Source organism: Mirounga angustirostris, unplaced genomic scaffold (genome assembly GCF_029215605.1).
Source record: "Mirounga angustirostris isolate CCGP_5_RB_7025 unplaced genomic scaffold, mMirAng1.0.hap1 SCAF_8, whole genome shotgun sequence".
NCBI lineage: Eukaryota > Metazoa > Chordata > Mammalia > Carnivora > Phocidae > Mirounga > Mirounga angustirostris.
The window spans coordinates 13579833-13600691 of NW_026991716.1; positions in this window are offsets into that span (position 1 = coordinate 13579833).

The window sequence follows — 20859 nt, forward strand, 5'->3', positions numbered from 1 at the left end:
AACCCTCTAATTTTATTTCTCTTATTTAAGGAGTACCTGGTTATTATCCTTTGTATTTTCATATAAATTTTATAATCAGCCTGTCACTTTGCCCAAAAAGAAAAAAAGACAAAACAAACAAAACATCCTAAACCCTGAGTATTTAAGATCTGTTGGCATCTTTTATAATATTGAATCTTCTAATCCATGAACATAGTATATGCCTCCTTTATTTAGATCTTACTTAATTTCTCTCATAATGTTTTCTTGCACATTTTTTATTAGGTTTACTCTAGATATTTGAGGCTTGGGGGATGCTATTGTAAACAGTATGGATTTTATTTCCTTTGTAAGTGTCATTAGTGTATAAGAATACAGTTGACTGTGACAGTGTACTCAGTTGTATTGCTGAATTTACTTAATAATTCCAATATTTTTCTATAAATTCTTTTGTCTTTTTCTAAATGGACAACCATGTCATCTACAAATATCAATGGTATTATATCTCCTTTGAAACTTAATTGCTTTTATTTGTTTTCTCTTGCTAGAAATTCTGGTATAACATTGAAGAAAAGTGATTCTGGTATTTTTTCTCATTCCCAATCTCAAGGGATGGCTTTCACTACTTTACCTTTAAGCATGATGTTTGAGGTAGTTGGTTGTGTATATTCCCTTTACCAGATTAAGGAAATGACATCTATTTTTATTTTGATAAATAAAAATTTTATCAGGAATGCATATTGACCTTTATCAAATGCTTTCTCTACATCTAATGAGATGGCCACATCTTCTTTATTCTATTTCTACTAGTCTATGTCCTCTATTATTTGATATTCAATTTCTGTTTGTCTTTTATTCTATTAATATGATAAATTACAATCTCTATCTTTTGATTATTAAACCATTTCTATATCTCTGAAATTGATCCAAATTGATTGTGATTTGTACTTTTTATACATCACTGGATTTGACTTGCAAATATTTTAATAAAGAATTTTAAATTTACACTTATCAAAGAAATTCACCTGTGATTTTTTTGTCTTGTGATGTTCTTGCATTATTTTGAGTCATATCTGGCTTTCTAAAACAAGTTTTAACATGTCTTTTGCTTTCTTATTCTCTGGAAGAACTGTGTAAGATCAGTATGATTCATTTATTAAAGTTTAGAAAAAGTCCAGTTGGTGAAACTATCTGGGCCTCGAGTTTGTGAGGAGAAAGTGTTTAATAATGTACACGATTTTAATAGATTTTGGGCTCTTCAGAATTCCTATTTCTCTCTGTATTCATTTGGATAAGATCTGTTTTTAAAAATTATCAAATATATTGGCATAAAGTTGTTCATAATATCATCTCATTTTTTTAATGAATAAGGAGAATCTGTAAGATGTCCCTTTTTTTCATTCCTGTTGTTGATAATTTGTATTCACCCAGCCCTCTCTGTCTCTCTCACACACACACACATATTCTCCCTCTCCCTCCCTCTCTCTCTCTCTTTCATACACACACTCTCTCTCCCTCTCTCTCACATTCACACACACCCACACACTCTCTCCCTCTCTCTCACACATACTATCGCATACTCTCTCACATACTCTTTCTCACTCTCTCACTCACACATACACTATCTCCCTCTTTCTCTCTTACACACACTCTCACAAACACTCTCACTCTTTCTAGCTCACACACATGCTCTCTCTCACTCTCTCTCACACACACATACACACACTCACACACACACATACAAATACATTGTCTTCCTTGGAGTTTATTAATTTCATTCATCTCTTTGAATAGCCAACTTTTTATTTTGCTCTATTATACATTTGTCATCTATTTCATTAAATCCTTATCTTTATTACATAAGCATTTAGTTGTGTTTATTTTTCTAACTACTTCATTATTCTTCAGCCTTTTTTCTAATATATACAGTTGAGGCTATATAATTCCTTTAAGCACACATTCTAATAGGCCATATTTTATCATCATTTCACTCACTTTTGTTATTTATTTCTGGCTTAATTCCACTGTCGCCAAAGACTGTGACTTCAACTATTTAAAACGTGTTGAAATTTGCCTTATGGCCCAGCATAGAATCAATTTTGGAAAATGTTTCATATGTACTGGAAAAGAATGCATGCCCTACACTTCTTGGATGCGCCTTCTCTATATATTACTAGGTCAAATTGTTGGGCCCGTTGTTCAGTTGTTCTAGAGTCTTACTGACTTTTGATTGTTTATCATTCACTTGCACTGTTAATGCTCCCACTATGAGTACAGAATCTTTTAAAAATTTTTTCTATTTAAATTCAATTTAGTTAACATATAGTGCATTATTCGTTTCAGAGGTAGAATTTAGTGATTCCTCAGTTGCATATAACACCCAGTGCTCATCACATCACGTGCCCTCCTTAATGCCCATCCCCCAGTTACCCCATCCCCCACCCACCTCCCCTCCAGCGACCCCTCAGTTTGTTTCCTAGAGTTAAGAGTTTCCTTAAATAAAAAATTAAAAAAAAAAAAAAAGGGCGCCTGGGTGTCTCAGTCATTAAGCGTCTGCCTTCGGCTTGGGTCATGGTCCCAGGGTCCTGGGATCGAGCCCCAAATTGGGCTCCCTGCTCTGCGGGGAGCCTGCTTCTCCCTCTCCCACTCCCCCTGCTTGTGTTCCCTCTCTCGCTGTGTCTCTCTCTGTCAAAGATATAAATAAATAATTTTTTTAAAAAAAGAGTTTCTTATGGTTTCCCTCTCTCTCTCTTTATATCTTATTTTATTTTTCCTTCCAGTCCTCTATGTTCATTTGTTTTGTTTCTTAAATTCCATATTGGAGTGAAATCATATGGTATTTGTCTTTCTCTGACTGACCTATTTCATTTAGCATAATACCCTCTAGTTCCTTCCATGTCATTGCAAATGGCAAGATTTCATTCTTTTTGATGGCCAAACAATACTCCGTTATATATATATACACCACCTCCTTTTTATCCATTCATCTGTATAAAATTTTAAAGATATCATTTTATTACCTTCTGACTTCCATCATTTCTTTTGAGAAGTCAGGTGTTAGTGTTGCTCCTTTGAAAGTAGTTGTCCTTTTTTTTTTTTTTAACCTGGCTACTTTTAAGATTTTTTCTGTCTTTAGTTTTCAGCAGCAGTATATCAGACTATGATATCTCTAAATGCATTTGTCTTGTGTATTTCCTGTTGGGGTTTACTAAGCTTCTGGAACCTGTGGCTTGATCTTTTTTTCAATTTAAGGAAATTCTGGGCCATTCATTTTTCCTTCTGTTTCATTCTCTCTCCTCTCCTTCTGGGATTCTAATTCTAAATTGGGATTTCAGTTGTGTGTCTGTGAGGCCTTTTCCCTATGCCTCACAGATTACACGTGGAGAGGACTCAGCAACCCTTTCTGCCCCAGGTGAACAGGTCTGTTGGCACATTTGTAGCCCATTTCACCATGTACACTCTTTGGAAAATTCTTCCATAAATTTTCTCTGTGCTTTACCCAATGCCCAGCCTCTGTCTTTCTCCTTAAACACATTCCAAGATATTTCCTTGTGCCAAAGACAGTGACCATCTTGCTCTCTCTTTTGTGGCCTGACAGCCTGCTTTTACAATTGTTCCCAGGAAGTTTCCCTGAACAACTAGGGAGGGTCTTGGGTTTGTCAGTTTGGGGCTGTCAAAGTAGCATGCCAGGAAAAACAATATCATTAGTAGGGAGGATAAAATAATGCAAACCTGGAGTTAAATGAACCTTTTCCACCATGGGAAGAGAAGACAGCCACAAGCCCTTCCCATGTTCAGGAAGGTTCATCTTGGTCTTTAAATGATGCCAAACATGATTTGATTTCTTTAAAAAAAACCATTGTCGTAAACACCCTCTTCTCCAAACAAGAGAAAAAGAAGAAAGTCAATCTGTGTACTCTGTATATATCTCCTGGTGTTTGGCTCATAACAACCCAGTGACACAGATTTATTATCTCCATTTTAAAGCGGGGAAAATGGGCTCAGATAACAGAGGCAGTAAATGGAACACGCAGGGCTTGAACTCGGAATTGTCCATCTCTTTTCAAGTCCAGGCACTGCATGAAAATCCCACCTCCTTATTGTTCTCCCTTACCTTCCTACTCTGTCCTTTTTCTTCCCAAAACACATTCAGCAGATCAAGTAAAAATCAGGTGACACGGGACCAGTGTCCCCTGGGCCCACATGGACTCCCCACATAGCTCTGACTGGTGAGGAGTGGCATCCCGGCTCCTCCAGCGATGGAGTCCCGACACCCCACCCCCACCTTGGATTGTGATGGCTGCCACCCTGGGCTTCTCCAGCACACTCACCCTTTTGCTCCTCCGTGATTCAGCAAGACTTCGGGGTCCACCTTCAAGGGCTTTTTTCCTCACACAACAATGACAACTTGGTGAGGGCAAGACACTCGTTGAATGAAGATAGAGACACTTAAAAGACCTAGAAAGGGTCACAGATGTGGGCAAGAAAAGGAGCTTTGGACCAGGAGTCGGAGTCAGTTTTGTGTGTGTGCTCAGAAGCCCCTGGAAGGGTGTGAATTGGTGTTTGTGTGCACTTGGTTGGCTGCCAGCGGGGACAGAACCAAAGAAGGGGCCCAGTGGGTTGGCCAAGGGCGGGCGGGAGAAGGCAAAGGGCCCTCGGGTGGGGAGGCAGAGTGGGGCCTGTCTCTGTGGCGGTGCTCTGAGCTGACTGACACAGGATTCCGGGCAGGCCACCCCCCGCACGCTCATCATCCTGCCACTCAGCCTGAAGAGAAGCCCTGTGTTTACTCGTCCGGAAGGCCCGGCTCAGGCTGGCCTCTGCCTCGTTGGACAGGCCTTCACAGCCATCAGCCGTCAGCATTCCAGAAGCCTGTCACACGGCCCAACACCCACCACAGTTCCTGGGAACCTGAGAGACCCCAAGTTGCTTCTCAGCCTGCTCAGGGCCCCTCAGCGCCTCTCTGCTCCTTCCCGTGCCCTCCCAAGCTTGCTGCCGAACCCATGAGCCCCCCACCCCCCCACGGAACAGAGAGCCTCCCGCTAGACACCCAGCAGCCAAGGGGGTTCCCCTTCTCCACTGTTGCTGCCTCCAAGTCAGGTGTGAGGGCTGGGGGCTGAGGGGTGAGGCTGCTAATCAGTTAGGAAACCCTGATTGCATCTTAATAACAAATGCAAAGCACCCAAGAGCAGCAATTTGCAGTAATGGGAAAAATCAGCAGATCCCTAGGGGTTGACAGGAAGTAAACACTCTCCAGGCTCAAACTGGGGGGAGGAAGAATCATCTGTGAGAGTGCCCTGGCAATGTTTAAGGCTGCTGGTGCTTTCAGTCCGGAGAGGGGAGGGCTCGGTGTTAAAAGAGAACGAGATTAGACCCTGGGAAGGCGAGGCTGAGGCTGGTGTGGCCTCTCCCTCGAGACCAGGAGCCTCCCCACTCCCAGCCTCCCAGTGTGAGAAGAGTACACTCTCTCCTGGTCCCGTCTGCCGAATGCCCACCAGAAACAAACAGAAGAGACCACCACTGACTCAAATCACCCCCGGCTGAGGGGTGACCAGGAAAAGGCACACTGTTCGGTCTCAGCCTTGTGCTTAATGTACGCACAACCAGTCAGAGTGGGGCTGGGACCTCACCCTAAAATATCCCTACCCCTCCAGGAGACTCCTTTCTCTTACACCCTCCCGGGAATGGAAAGGAGAAGTTATTCCCACTGGAAGCAAAGGTGAAATGTTTTTCACGGCATCCATTTGTCTTCCTCTTTGAAAACGTTCCCAGCCCTGAATACACATATTTTCCTTACATGTAATTTGATTTGGATGGTTTCTTGACCTGCATCCAAATCGAGCTGTGGGTAATTATTACTGTCACTATTGTTATTAATACTGATATTTATCATAATCTCACAAATGCCAGGGACGGCCCTTAATCTTGCTGTTTTGTTTGGCTGAGAGGAAAATGTGACACACTGGCCTCCCTCCCAGTTTATCCTCTTGTATTCACTTTTACCCAACTCCTACTAGGTGAGTAATTAGCCCAGGTACTAGTGATCTCCATTCAGCTATCACCCTGAATTGCATTTGGAGGATGGAGCCAACTCCAGCAGGTGGGAAGTGACAAGAAGCCAGATTTATCTCAGTAGAGTGAAAAAATATCTAATCGCTAGGGCTTCTAATCAGATGCCTTGTGAAGTAGTGAGCTCCCTGTCACCAGAAGTATTCAAGTAGAAGCCACAAAGATCCTCCTTCAGAAATGCTATTTAGGGAAGTAATGATTAGAACCTTGGCTCCCAAATTTAAGATCTATCAGAGTCACCAAAAGGCTTGTTCTCAAATTGCACGGCCCCACTCCCAGAGCTGCTAATTCAGTAAGTCTGAGACCGAACCGCATGCTGAGAACAGCATTTCTAACACATTCCCAGGTGATGTTCTGATGCTGCTGGTCCAAGGACACATTTTGAGAACCACCAAGCTAAGGGGAAGTCCAGAACAGATCAGTTAAAGATTTTATGATACGACAAAATAGGAATTATTTAAGAAGAAGATCAATAGTGACCAGCTCAGAGTAAAGGGATAAGGTGTGACAGTTCTCTTATGGACTTCGTGTGGATGTTTAACAAGAGGACAACTCAGTCTTCATCTTTTAGCACCATCGTTCTCCACAGATAACCTGATTTGCCCCGCAGATGCCTACACGTTGGCTCAGCGTATCGCTGGAAATTTTCCACTGCCCCATTTGGTTCAGGTGGGAAACCACACATATTCATAGAGAAGCCCCTGGTTTTTACTCTCTCTGCAATAACTCTACACCTTCTGGCTTCACTGCCCTAACAGCAAAAATAGAACAACCAAAAAAAGTCCTTTCCCTTGACAAGTGATGAGCCAACATGGTAGCATAACCTTGTCTTGTGATTTCTGTTACTCTGCTTCTTTCAGGAGCTCTGAAAATCCCTGGAACATTTTGTAAAAGCCACATATGAGCCCCATAGGCAGCTAACCATAAAGGAGAATAAGGAGAGAAGAACAACCCAATAATACCTAGCAAAGCGCTCCCCTGTATGTGGGCTTCTTGACTGCAGAGCGTTTTCCTTGCCCATCATCATGTTTGATCCCCACAAAACCACGCAGGATAGACAAGACTGGTATCGTCACCTCCATCTTACTGATAAGAACAATTTGAGAGTTTCTGAATTGCCCAAAGTTCGCCCAGGTACATCAGACATTGTAGAAGAAAAAAATCAGGTTTTCTGATGCCTGGATCCATCTTTTCAACTACCTCACCAAGCTGCTCTTGAAACAAAGCAGTAGGCAAAGAGGTAAGGCAAGGAAGATGACTGAGGTAATTGGAAATTTGCAGCAGCTAGATAGAGCTACAGCACCTGGACAGCCACCAGATCTCCTTCCTCCTTCTCCCCAGTCTGTCTGGCAAGCTTCTTCACCTACCTACTCCCCCACCCAACCACCCATCTATCCATCCAGTCATCCGCCCATCTCCCCATTCATCCATCTATCCATTTACTCACACACCCATCTATCCATCCATCCATCCACCCATCCATCTATCCATCCATCCATTCATCCATCTATACATCCACCCACCCACCTATCTATCTATCCATCCACCCACCCATCCATCTATCCATCCAGCCACCCACCCATCTATCCATCCATCCATTCATCCATCTATACATCCACCTACCCACCCATCTATCCATCCATCCACCCAACCATCCATTCATCCATCTAGACATCCACCCACCCACCCACCCATCCATCCATCCATCCACCCAACCATCCATTCATCCATCTAGACATCCACCCACCCACCCACCCATCTATCTATCCATCCACCCACACGTCCATCCATCCATCCATCTCATTTTAAAGATAAAGAAACACTCTCTCTCTCAAATAAATAAATAAAATCTTTTTTTAAAAAAAGAGGGGGGAGGTATTGCCTGGGTGATTCAGTCAGGTAAGCAGCTGCCTTCAGCTCAGGTTATGATCTCAGGGTCCTGCGATTGAGCCGGGTGTCCCTTCGGCCTCCCTGCTCAGTGGGGAGCCTGCTTCTCCCTCTCCCTCTGCCCCTCCCCCCACTTGTGTCCACTCTCTCTCCCAAATAAATAAATAAAATCTTTTTAAAAATTTTTTAAAAATAACGATGAAGAAACAGGCCCGGAGAACTGAAGTGCTTTGCTCAAGATCACACAGTTAGTAGCAGAGTCAGGACTAGAACTAAAATGCAAGTCATCTTCTGACTCTCAATACAGACTATATACTGTGCTACTTTTCATGAGAACGACAGCACAATATGTGGGTAACTTTGCTGAAGTCCTTTTTGCCTGTGTTTTCTGCTAGCTCATGTCTCCTCCCTCTGTTCTAGAACTACCTTGGTAGTTTATGCTTATGGCCTGAGTGAAGGAAAAAGATGTAAGAACAAAGTCACCCCTAGAGTATTCCAGGTGCAGGGGGTGGGCAACTGTCCATATACACTGTTTGAACCCCCCAAAATCAGCATGTCAGTGGTACCAGCAAGAGAGTCCAATCTCATATAATTCTAACAAAGAAATACTGCTCCATCCAGTTAAAGTGATTTTCTCACCAAGCTACCCTTCTAGAATCAGAGCCCACACTGGGAGCCTTGGATAAGGCTTTAAGTGCAAGGTCTGGGACCCCTCTGGTATCTGGTAGACCCTCACATGGCGTAAAGGGTCAGACAGTGCTACAAAGGAGAGAAATGGGGTGGGGGCCTGCATACCTTTCCTGGGCCAGAGGAGGATTTAGAAAGGTTAGAAGAGGGGCGCCTGGGTGGCTCGGTCGTTAAGGGTGTGTCTTCGGCTCAGGTCATGATCCCGGGGTCCTGGGATCGAGCCCCGCATCGAGCTCCCTGCTCCATGGGAAGCCTGCTTCTCCCTCTCCCACTCCCCCTGCTTGTGTTCCTGCTCTCGCTGTGTCTCTCTCTGTCAAATAAATAAATAAAAATCTTAAAAAAAAAAAAAGAGTAAAAGATGTCACAGGGAGTAACTGCCTCACCTTCAGTGCTTATTAAAATAATCGAATTCTACATAAGAAGCACTTTATTAAAAAGCTCCAGGTAGGGGAGCCTGGGTGGCTTAGTCGTTAAGCGTCTGCCTTCAGCTCAGGTCTTGATCCCACGGTCCTGGGATCGAGCCCCGCATCGGGCTCCCTGCTCCGTGGAAAGCCTGCTTCTCCCTCTCTCACTCCCCCTGCTTGTGTTCCTGCTCTCGCTGTGTCTCGCTCTGTCAAATAAACAAATAAAAATATTAAAAAAAAAAAAAAAAGGTTAGAAAAAGATGTCAAATTGTGGGGCTCCCTGAGACAAAGGGCCTGGGGCAGGGGTTCCTTTTATCAAGGTCTTAGGCCAGTCCTGCCTCAGACCACAGGGGCAGGGGAACTAAATACAACCTTGGAGACTCAGGGCATGAAAAACATATGATATAAAAGCAAGATAGGTATTTCTGGGCTTGAGAAGGAGGGAAAGGGGAGTTGAAAAGGAGGGGAAGAAAGGTTAGGTGCTAATGGGTCCTGAGTTCTGCTCAGCCAAGTAAGGAAGTGAGGGCAAGTAGTGACAGAAGCCCGAGTTACAAAAGGATGCACGCCGGGGTCTAGAGCAAGCCATGACGGCTTCCCACCTCACCCTCCACCTGATTCTGCCATTCCTGGTGAGGTGAGGAGTGGAAGAAACATCTGTGAAGTGTATCGAGGTGGCTAGGCTTGAGGAACCTCTCAGAGGCCCTCCCTCAGGGTCGATGGGGACCAGTGATGTGTTTTCTCTGCTCCCAAGAGTGGTGAAGATATGGTAGAGGGGGAGAGAGACAGAGACAGAGAGAGACAAAGAGACAGAGAGAGTGTGGAGGAGAGGGAGAGAGACAGAGACAGAGAGACAAAGAGAGAGAGAACACTAGCAGGTTTGGTGATCAGAAATGAAGGAGTCCCAGCAGAGACACAGTTAAGGAAGAACGGCATCTCAGCAGAGGCCAGACGGGAGAACAGCCAGGCTAAGAGGACCTCCTGCTCCCCAAGCCTCTGCATTTCAGTGCTGTAGGCCTTCTGGAGAATAGCTTCAGCCATGAAGAAAAAGAGGAGGATCCCGATTTGGCTAAGAGTAAGTTTTCACCAACTGGCTAAATGGGGGTTCAAAATAGAAGTTAAATTGTGACCAAATGCCAAAAAAGAAGTTTAAAAACTACATTTTTTTGCACATCTCAATTTTTTTTTTTAAAGATTTTATTTATTTATTCACGAGAGACAGAGACAGAGAGAGAGAGAAGCAGAGGGAGAAACAGGCTCCCAAGGAGCAGGGAGCCCGATGTGGGACTTGATCCCAGGACCCTGGGATCATGACCTGAGCCGAAGGCAGACGCTTAACCATCTGAGCCACCCAGGCGCCCTACATCTCAATTTTTTATTTAGCTTCGCACCTAATCCTAGAGGCTCAAGTGAAAAGCAACAACAGAAATCCTGGAGAATGTGAACAGACAAAGGCTCCAGGAAGCCCCGTGTCTTCAAGGCACCGGTGATGATGGGCAGAAGAAAAGGGCTTCCGGAAATCCTTAGGTGTCCTGTTTTTATCTTGGGATCCTCAGCCCTGGTCTCTTGAGTATCCTGGGGCCTGTGATGAGGAAGAGGCCCCTATCGAAGGAACAAACCCTTTGCTGTCCACTCTGTCACCCCCGTACCAGCCTCTTACAAAAGGATGTGAAAAGCATTGAAAAATGTTTTCAAGCATCTCTCCTCAGGTGTATAAGGAACACTAGTGGGTCTTGAAGGCTGTGGGGTCATTGGCTTTGTTCTAGTCTTGACAGGTGTGAAGCAGGAAGCTAATGCCCAGGCACACTGGCCCACCTTGACCTCCGCTGAAAGGAGCCCTTGTCCCAGTCCCCAGCAGGTCGATCCACAGGAGGCCCTGCACTGGGTACGGTATCACCAGTGACTAGTGAGGGTGGTGGTGGGGGAGAGACTCGAGGCACCTGCTGAAGCCATTTCATAACCGGACATGAATCATGTCACCTTCTGCTGTCCTCAGCAGCGAGGACATTCTTGTTTTCACATGAAAAAGCCTGGGTCACCTGAGGACACTTCTTGCAGCAATCCAGCTGACCTTTACCTTCGTGTCACGCAATTCCCTGTGTTTCCTACAGGGGCGATGGCCATCTTGTCACTGCAACAAATACAATGTAACTGGACTAGTTAGGAGGATTAAAAAAAAATCTTTGTAACCCGCTAAGTGATGCCTTGATCCCTTGTCCTCTTTCAAAAAGGAAGAACATAACTAATACCCCAATGCAGTTTAACTGAGCTTACTAAAAAAGAAACTAAGTGTTTTGTTGGTTTTTTTTCTTTTTTTTTTAAAGATTTTATTTATTTATTTGAGAGAGAGAGAATGAGAGAGAGAGCACATGAGAGGGGGGAGGGTCAGAGGACGAAGCAGACTCCCTGCCGAGCAGGGAGCCCAATGCTGGACTCGACCCCGGGACTCCAGGATCATGACCTGAGCCGAAGGCAGTCGCTTAACCGACTGAGCCACCCAGGCGCCCTCTAAGTGTTTTTTTTAAAGAAAATAAAAGTGTGATACAAAGCAGCCGCACATGTAAATATTCGTATTTACATGTGTGGAGAGAATGTGCCTCTCAAGTAAGGTTTTGGGGAAGAGCATCGCAATAGAAAGGTAATTAGGTCAGATCACCTGCTCATTATGTATAATGTAAGTCGTATGTGGAGAAGTGTAGCAAGTCCCATCATATCAAGAAGCCTATCAGGTCACCCAGAGTCACTTAAGAAGCTCCTCTTGATGCTGGTCCTAACCCCCAGCACCACCCGAGTTCAGTGGGCTATGTAAAAAGAATAGACAAACTGCTTTACCCTCACATAAATGACAATCTAACTTAGGAGTCAAGTTCTTACCTGTAGGAGACAATTGAACAATTGGAGAACAATACAAAAAAATATTATAATTAATAAATCGAATAAGAAAAATGGCTGACATGCATTAAATCCCAGGTCCTTCTTTGGTAAGCATTTTACATAAGTTAGGTCATTAAATCCTTAGGAACCCAGGCAAGTGCTGTTATTAGACTGATTTTATAGAAACAGAAATTGAGAGATTTGATCTGGCCCACGGTCCTGTGGTCAGAAGACAGGCTGGAACTCAGGTCTGCTTGACTTGTGAGCTCCCCCATTCTGTGCAGGTGTCAATGAGAGGAAAGAGGCTGCGCGGCGCTGGGTCGGAGGTCCAGACAAAGAAAGCTATAGGACGCCAGGTGCACTGCAGGGCACAAGGAGTGCTCCGAACCTGGCCTGAACTGGGACCAAGGCAAAGAGAAAACTTTGGCAGCTGAGCTCGAGTTTGGCGATATGGGAAGACTATGAGTTCTGGACAGCTTGAGCTCCATTCCCACATCTGTCTGACTGAGACTGAAAAGGTAAGCACATTAGCAATGTCTCACAGATCCCTGAGTTGTGAAAGGTGGTAAGTAAACAAGGTGTTGTCCAACTCTGATCTTGAGGAGAGGGGTCAAAGGAGAACGCAGTATAGCTCAGGATACAACTTGAATTCTAGAAGCTTATCTCCTCGGTAAGAACCTCTTTGATTGGTTGTATTTGTACACCTTGAGTATCATCAGATGGGCACAGACCGTGATACCCAAAACCCCGTGAGATGGGCACGTTTCACCTGCTCTGTGGATGGATGCTAGGGTTCCACAGTTTTCCATCTTAGGCCTTAAACTATCTTGAAGTAACCCAGATCTCAATGATAGGTAAGATAAAGTGTTGCATCTCAGTTGTGTGAAAATAGACTCTGAGAACCTCTCCAGTCCTCGGGAGATAAGAGGTGAGCCTGGGAGATAAAGATGGGAGGGAAGGGTGAGAACAATCTTGTGGAAGGGTGAGAGACATGAATCCAGGAGACCAAACTTTTCTTTATCAAAAACTAACCTATTCATTTAGTGGGAAAGACATGTAAGAAAATGTTTCTGGGAACTTTCAGACAAATTTCTAAGTAAAATTCCAAAATCCTCTAGAGTATTACATATCTATACTAAAACCAATCTTCATTTTATCCTTAATATTGTCAACAGACACTGTGCTAATAATCTGCATGCGTTTTCTTATCTGATGTCCTAATACCTCTAGGAGGTAGGCATTCTGCCTCTTGTCTACAGGTGAGAAATGAAGGGGACAAAGACGCTAAGTAATTAACCCAGAGTCAAATGGCTGGGGAACGCTGAACTCAAAGCCTTAGCTCTTGACTGACTCTGATGGTAAGGTAATTACCAAGGACTCTGCTCTCTCTATGCATAATGAGCTGTGTCCATAATGAAACAAGATCGGTTTACACAAGTGACTTCTCTGCATAGTGGGAAGCAGTTTTACGTAGGACTTAGTGTCTTTTCTTAAAAGTTTCCCTCAAAAGCTACAAGACCAATGCTAGTAACAGAAAAAAAAATCTAATATGGAGTATTTAAGTAATAATTAGAAAGTAGGTGTTTAGGGTCAACAGCAATTTTTTTTCAGGTACATTTTATATATAGTAAAAGGTGCAGATCCTAAGTGTGCAATTCAGTGAGTTTTAGCAAAAGTACACAGCTGTATAACCACCACCCAACCAAGATATAGAATATTTCCATCATCCCAGTAATTTCCATTTTCCTACCCCACAGGCAACCACTATTCTGACTACTATTATCATAGATTAATTTGCCTAGTACAGAACTTCATATAATTGGAATCATGCAGTGTACCCTTTTGTATCTTGCTTCTTAGGCTCATCATATTTTTTTAAAGATTTTATTTATTTATTTGAGAGAGAGAGAGCACAAGGGGGAGGGGCAGAGGGATAGGGACAAGCAGACTCCCCACTGAGTGAGGACCCCGAGGCAGGGTTCGATCCCAGGACCCTAAGATCATGACTTAGCCGAAGTGAGACACTTAACTGACAGTAAGCTCAGCCAAATTTTTGAGATTCATCTATGTTGTGGCAGATAACTGTTTATTCTTTTTACTGCTGAGTAATGTTTCCTTATATGAACACACCACAATTTGTTCATTCATGCTCCTTTTGATGGACATTTGGATTATATCCAATTTGGACTGTTATGAATAAAGTTGACATATCATTCTCATGCAAGTCTTGCATTGGCATGTGCTTTCATTTTTTCTTGAGCTTATACCTAGCAGTGGAATGCTGAGTTGCTGAGGAGGCCATATGTTTAACTCAAATGGCACTGCCAACAAGTTTCCCCAAGTGTTTTTACAACAACAAGAGTTCCAGTTGCTCCACATCCTTGTCTACATTTGATGTGGTCAGATTTTAATCTTAGGCATTCTGGTGAAATGGTATCTCATCGTGGTTTTACGTTGCATTTCCCTCATGATGTTGAGCATTTTTTCCTGTGCTTGCTTGCCATCTCTCTTTCTTCTTTGGTGAAATGCCTGTTCAAGTCTCACCCAGTTGTTGTTGTTATGGATTGCTTGCTTGAATTTTGAGGGTTCTTTATATGTTCTGGATCTTATCAGGTGTGGGATTTTTAAATGTTTTTTCTAAGTACATGACTTGTCCTTTAATTCTTTCAACAATCTTTTCCCAAGAGCAGAAGTTCTTAATTTTGATGAAGTTCAATTTGCCATTTTGTCTTATGGTTGGGCTTTGAATGTTGTAACTAAAAAATTCTTTTCCTAAACCAAAGTCACAAAGATTTCATCCTATGTTCTTTCTAAAAGTTTAATAGTTTAAGGATTTTTATTTCAGCCAATGATAGCCATTTTGAGTTGATTTTTTCTTTCTGTGATGTGAGATACAGATCAAAGTTAATTTTTTATTTTACATGTGAATATCTACTTGTTCCAGGACCTTTGTTGAAAAAAAACCCTCTCCTTTCTCCACTGAATGTGTTTGGCACTTTTGTAATAAAAAAAATCGATTGACCATATATTTGTGGGTTTATTTTGGACTCTCTTATTTCAGTGATCTCTTTGTCTATCATAATGCCAATATCTGAATTACTGTAGCTTAAGACTTTAAATCTTAAAGTGGATGGCATAAGTCTTCCAAATTGCTTTTCTTTTTCAAAGTTGTTTGGTCTATTCTAGGTCATTTGCATTTGAATTTTAGAACGAGTTTGTCAATTTTTACCCCCAAAAAAGTTTTCTGAGATTTTGATTAAGAATGCATTGAATCTATTTGTAGAAAATTGACATCTTAACAATATTGAGTCTTAAATCAAGAAAGAAAGCCCATGAATATGGCATATCTCTACATTAAGTCTTCTTAAATATCTCTTAACATTATTTTATAGTTTTGTTAAATCTACCCCTAAGTATTTTATGTGTTGGTACTATTGTAAATAAATTATATTTATTTTATTTTTTTAAGATTTATTTACTTACTTTGGAAAGAGGGAGAGCAGGGGGGAGGGGCAGAGGGAGAGAGTATCCCAAGCACTCTGCACTAAGCATGGAGCCCAATGGGAGGGCTAGATCTCATGACCCTGAGATCACAACCTGAGATGAAACCAAGAGTCGGATGCTTAACCAACTGAGCCACCCAGGTGCCCCTTGTAAATAAATGTTTAAAGTTCGTTTTTAAAATTGTTTGCTATTAGTCTGTAAGAGTAAATTTTATTTCTATACATTGGCCTGTATCCTACAAATTTGATTAACTTATTTGTTATTTCTAGCAGTTATTTCATAGATTCCTTAGGATTTTCTATGTATACAATCATGTCATTTGTATCTAAGGACAGGTTATTTCTTCTTTTCCAATCTTTATACATTTTGTTTCTTTTTCTTGCCTTAGTACAGTGGACAGGACATCCAATACAGCATTGAATAAAAGTGCTGAAAGCAGGTAATTTTGTCCTGTTTCTTAAGTGCAATGTGTTCAATGGTTCACTAAAGTATAATGTCAGCTGTAGGTTGTCTTTGCCCTTTTTCAGATTTAAGAGATTCTCTTCTTATTTTGCTAAAAATTTTTCTCTATAAATGGTTGTTGAATTTTGTGAAATGCCTTTTCTTCATCTTCTTACCTATTTTTATGTCTAAACCTAGGTTCCAAATATTTCTGCCAGCTATTTAGTGTGTCGTAGTATGTGTAGCTTTCTAGGCAAATTTGCTGACCATCACAGCATGAAGCTGGATTCGTAAGACACAAGCAAAATCTGATATTTCCTGACAGCTGTACTTTTGTGTGGTAGCTTCTGTTTTCACTCAATAGTGTTCATGACGGGAGTGTTCTTTATTTTGAGGCAACTTATTCTAGAATGACACATCTAACTATTAGAAATAGTTACTGCACGGTTCCTTTTACCCATCACATTTCTTGAGGTAAGTATAGCCAAAAGCCTCAGAACTTGGCTTGTTTATCAGAATCAATTCACAATCTGAAGAAATGCAGAAATTTCACAGGCCCTTCCAATATATCAAAAGCCATGCAGCCAAGAAAGGAAGTAAAGGACTTAGATGTGCCATGGGACATCCAAGTACCATGTTAGCTGTGGATCAACCTGACCAAACCACATGTGTTAGGGGGCGGTTTGGAAAGGAACTTATATCCTTGCCAGCCTAGATTTGGGTAGAAAAAAAAAAAAACACACACACAACTACTTCATCCCCAAGGATTGCTAAAAACTTCTTATACTATTCCCTTAACAACTGTCACTCAGTCCCAAAAGGTGATATCCATCATACAGTTAGACATGACATTTAAATGCTTGAAGTCAAGCCTTGAGAGTTAGCTAGCTTTTTCTCTCCACAGCTTCATACTTTATGCCTATTTTTTCCTCCTTGTTTTTTTTTTTTTTTTACTTCCAGACTTTTCTGTCAACTAAACATACCAAGTTTATGTGGAAAGTAACTTTTGTTGATGACTACAACATAACATAGGCTCAAACTAGGCTCTTCTGCATGATCAACCAGGGAACATTCTCCTTACAATGACACACACAAATCTCAAAATACTCTGGAAGAAGCATTCTTTTGAAATTATCTTCAGGGTCAAGTCCCCGTGAAAACCAGCCTTGGCACTTTAGGCCTGAATTTTGTGCCCAGTGAGAAAACCCTGCAAAACTAAAAGGAGCTGGGGTCTAATAAGTTTAGGAAGGGTAGCATATTAGTACATCCACCTGGAAATTCACAAGACATATTTGTATATCAAAAACTCTCCATATAACTATAATCTAGCATTGCCCTTGATTTTTTGGACCATGGAAACTATTGTTTTGGTTTGGTTTATTTTGGTATAATCTGGTTAACACTTTTTAACTCTCATTCCACAAAATACACTTTGACACTGTCTCTTTACCTTCTGTGTTCATTAGTACCCTATATGTTTGATGGCGCGTCCCATAAAAGGGAATCAAGCCTCTCTCAGAGGGCCATTCAATATTTGGTATCACAAACATCTTTCAACACCCTTCAATCTGACCTTGCCCTCATGCGTACATGGATGGTAGGGCACCGTTTGGAAAGGATCACCTTTAGATCTCTGACCTGGCTTGATAGTTAAGACAGTTGAGGATGGAAGGATAAATGTTTTGCAGTGGAAAGGACAGATAGGATGAGTGGAGGTGGAGGAAGGAGAAAGGGGGAAGGAGGGAGAATACATAAGCACACTGACTATAGAGGAGGAACGTTGCCTATGTGGGAGACTATGTGGTCATTCCTGAGGGATGGGGTGGGACTTCACCCACAATGGGTCCAATAACCTTTGTGCAGATAATTATTGTGTCTTACCCCTCCTTTCAGTATGTGCAAACCATTCCTGGCTAATACTCTCTCTGACCCTTAGTTCCCCCATCTGCAACATTCCAGTATGTGCTACTTCTTTTGTCTCTTCTGCCATCTTTTCTTTTGGAGTCTTGGGGTGGTTTAGTTGGGTTTTTATTATTGACAACTTACTTTCCTAAATATGAAATTTTCTGATTCACTCTAGTCTGTTTTAACTTTTTTTCTATATCTCAGTGTATGTTTCCTCTGTATAGAGACTCAGGAGTTTAAGGTCTAGACCAGTGCCATCCAATAAATGTATTGCCATGATGGAAATGTTCTATATTTGAGCTATCCAATATGGTGGTCAATGGCCACATGTGGCCACTGATGACTTGAAATGTGACTAATGTGACTGAGGAACTGAAATTTTCATTTTATTTTTTTTTATTATGTTATGTTAGTCACCATACATTACATCATTAGTTTTTGATGTAGTGTTCCATGATTCATTATTTGTGTATAACACCCAGTGCTCATTACAACACGTGCCCTCATTAATACCCATCACTGGGCTACCCCATTCCCCCCACCCCCCTCCATTTTAATGAATTTAAAATTAAATAAATATGTCCAGTGGCTACTGTATTGGAGAGTAGATCTGGGTGCTAGACCCTTGAGGAGAAAAGAGATAATCTTTATGATATAGCACTGGGATGGCTACACCAAATTCTGAGTACTGTAAAATCTGCTAAGCCTACTAATATTTCCCTTAATTTTAGACTAACTCATACATGCCATAGTAAGTCTGAAGATAATACGGTTTTCTGCAGTATCCATGTTTTTGTGTATATAGACACTGTTTCTCCTAATTACTTGACTTTTAAAATATCTAGGAGGCTATATGTGTAGTAAATGTAAAGGGGGGGGTTGGAGTTAGACAGACCTCATTCTGTTACTTAGAATCTCTAATAACTCTTCACCCACTTTCCAACTACATGGTTGCAGCAAGAAGTGCCATATTCCTATCATGTGGCTTTCCTCCCCTCTCTCCCAGGCACAACTGAGTTGTCTAGAGAGGATGGGTAGCCCAAATTGATCCAAATTCTCCTCTCCCCGGGAAATTTGGAAGACAGAGAGAAAAAAAGAGAGAGAGAGAGAGGGAGAAAGAGCAGATGCCTCAGGTGGCTGAATCTATACCATTAACACTGCTCACTGTTAGCGTCCTTGTTTTAACACAGGGACCACAAAATTTTAAGGGAGCCAGTGTGCAAGAGGGAAGAATGATGCAGACAGACAGAATGGGGCACAAATAAGAGATGGAACAAGGACAGCGAGAGTGGCTTACCTCTCTGTCCACCACAACAGTGCTCACCAATACCTGGCTCTCCTCTCCTTTCCTGGCCAGGGGACGATTACGTTTCCCAGATCCAGCATTTCAGCAGGGCCATGTGACTAGAAGTAACACATTGTAGTTCCATGGCCATAGACAGTGAGAATCCTCTGGGAGGATTTTCTCCTCTCACTTCCCCTGCAGGGGCACATTAAGAAGCCTAGTATTGAGGCAGTGGGTCCAACAGCATCAACGAAGTTTGAGTCCCCGAATCCCCAAACCTGCAGGCCAGGGGGAATAACATTTGCTATCTTAAGCCACTGAGATTTTGAGGGTGTTATGCAGCATAACTTGGCTAATACTCTCTCTGAGCCTTAGTTCCCCCATCTGCAAAATGGGACTAAGACTGTTCTATTAGAAGAAGCATTGCTTCTTTGGTTCTTTGGCAGCTATGGTGTCAAGGTCTGGTTGATTCTAGTACAATCTAAGTCCACCAGGCACGGCAGTCAGTGTGATACACTCAGCACAAATCCAGTATCATCTGAAATACATTCACATCAGCATGAGGAAGTTCAAGCCAGTCTCAAGAGGGACCCATCGCAGAGGACGAATTGTCCTTTGTCAGGGGAGGCATTCGGGGGGTGAGTGTGGTGCAGGTTGAGCCCGCTGGTACTACCATGGGAGCTGTAGCATCCTCACAGGAAATCGGGGCAAGCACCCAGGGCTCTGTGTGATGCTCCCCTCCTTCATCTTGCTACTGGCAGATGGGCAGTGACTCACGGAGCCAGCCCTTGAAAGAAAAGAATTGGCTCTGCCAGCTGGTGCCTAAGGAAAAAAAAGAATGAAAAAATAAGGCTCCTGTAAATCTGCTAGCCACACCAAGGCAGGCATTGGACATCCTTCCCATATCACCACACACTCTCCTCAGGCTGACCTGTGCCTCTATCTCTGCTTAGCTTCACGTCCATGGAAACTTGGAGTGTTCCTGTCAGCGTGCACATGGATGTAAGGAAATTCATGTCTGGGATGCGGCCGAAGGAATCTCTTGACATTCTTCTCTGAGCTCTGCATGGCACTTCGCTTATTGCACCTGGTGCTCACTGGGGGAAAGAAGATCTACTGTCATGGTGACAGCTTTGTTCTCGAAGCCCAGCATGTTCAACCAGTCAGAGGGACACATTTATGACATGCAAGTTTGAAAATGGCCATTAGGTGAGTTGGGTTTATAACCTGCAGAATCGATCTTATTGTTCTCTAGTCATCCACAGAGAACCCAACAGAGAACTGTTCCCGGTAGTTAGGGGTTTGCCTTTCTTTCTGGAGTGGCTGTCAGTCAGTGGGTTAGCCAGGAGCCCTGGGATCTGTGCAGGTTAAGAGACCACACATTCTTTGCACAGGTCAAGGGTACCCTTCAGCCTTCACTGAGGTGGTAGGTCAAGGGCTTCAGGAGGATTGGCCAACCGTTCAGAAGAAGAGAAGCATGGCTGGCCAGAGAGCAGATGCTCTGTCCTACAGGGGGTCTCCAGTCTCCACCCAAGGCCAGATGCACTTGCTTCACGTTGGAGTCCCTCACGTGCACTGGCCACTGCCACAGGACAGGCAGAAATGGATGAAGAGAATAAGAATTGATCACTCCTCACCTTCATTCATTCTTAGTCATCCCCAAGATCTAATCTACTGCATGGCCATGGCCGTTCTTAACTTCTTGCCAGTGGTTCTTTCATTGGGTGGGGAAGGGGTTGTATTTCCTGGAAAATTTTTTTTTGGTCGAGATATGATCCCCAAAGCTCAGAGCCCAGCACCAGAAATGTGTGTGTGCTTTCTTACAAGGGA